At 48.2% G+C, this 1107-nt stretch overlaps 1 protein-coding gene across 2 annotated transcripts in view; it reads left to right on the forward strand.

The window, feature by feature from the left end:
- The first annotated feature begins 369 nt into the window (after positions 1–369).
- The window catches only part of numb (NUMB endocytic adaptor protein), a 40852-nt gene continuing 40114 nt past the window's right edge, over positions 370–1107 (forward strand). For both annotated transcript variants that reach the window (XM_037694624.1, XM_037694625.1), the window contains exon 1: positions 370–511. The gene's annotated coding sequence lies outside the window, so the exon portion shown is untranslated. The remainder of the gene's footprint in view (positions 512–1107) is intronic.

The following is a 1107-nucleotide window of genomic DNA, read 5'->3' on the forward strand; positions in this document are numbered from 1 at the left end:
ATTTTTATTTTTATTTTTTTAAACTTTTTTCCTCTGAGTTTGGAGAGTCTGAGATTAAAGACAATATTATGAGGAAAAAAACCAACAGAATTTTGATTTTATTTTATTTACATTTTTATTAATAGTTTTATTTTCTAATATTTTGAGAATATATCCGAAGTCTGACTTTAATGTTTTAAACATCTTTAACATTTTCAACATTTCTTTTTTTTTTCAACGTTCCTCTCTGATGAGAAAAATCCAATTATGGAAACGCGCATGCGTCGTGCGTCAGCTCCAATCTGCACGCGGGGCCCGGCGGAGCGTCGCGCGGCGGAGGCGGACCGTTGCTAAGGAGGAGGTTTGCTTGAGTCTCGGAGAAGCAGCCATTCAGCGGCGGCTGGAAGCCACGGGACCGTGCGGTGCTCTGTCCGACACTCTCCGTGGACTGGGGATTATCTGGCCCTGCTCGTGACTCGCGGGTGACGGTGTCCACGAGGGGCTTCCTTCTGGGTCGCAGAGGCGGTCACAGGTATGTCGGCAGTATTAGCTTACGGCTCGGATTGGCTCACCTGGTTCACCGTGTTAGCTTCCCTGGCTAAGTGGCGCTAGCCTCCGAATGTGGTGCACGCAGCTACGTTAGCGCGCTGTTCCGTGAAGTTTAACCCGTTTACTAACCCGGACTAAGTGCCAGAACGAGCTGGTGACTGTCAGGAGTCTGTCTGACAGCTCTTACCCGTGCGAGAAAGGTCGTATTCCGCCTAGCTGACGGAGAAAGCGGCTTATCCGGCTAGTTACATCCTTAGCTCACGGCTGTCAAGTTACCTGATAACTTTTAGAGGTAATCCGGAAAAACGTTTTCGGTACTCGGTGTCGGTCCACTAACCGTATAACGTCAGCGGTTCTGTGATTGTTGGCTCGTCTGTGAACCTCTCTGGTTCTGGTGGAAACAGAACCGCGGCTTTAAGCGGACTTTCTGTGAGGTGTGTCGGCCTGCGCCTCAGGTGAGCTATGGCGGCTTCCATTCTGCTCAGGTAACACCTTCAGCCTTTATGGATCAGTCTGCTCGTAGTAAATGATCGTTGTTGTTGTTGTTGTTGTTGTTGTTGTTGTTGTTGTTGTTGTTGT

Source organism: Nematolebias whitei, chromosome 21 (assembly GCF_014905685.2).
Source record: "Nematolebias whitei isolate Nwh7 chromosome 21, NemWhi1, whole genome shotgun sequence".
In the NCBI taxonomy this organism is placed as follows: Eukaryota; Metazoa; Chordata; class Actinopteri; order Cyprinodontiformes; family Rivulidae; genus Nematolebias; species Nematolebias whitei.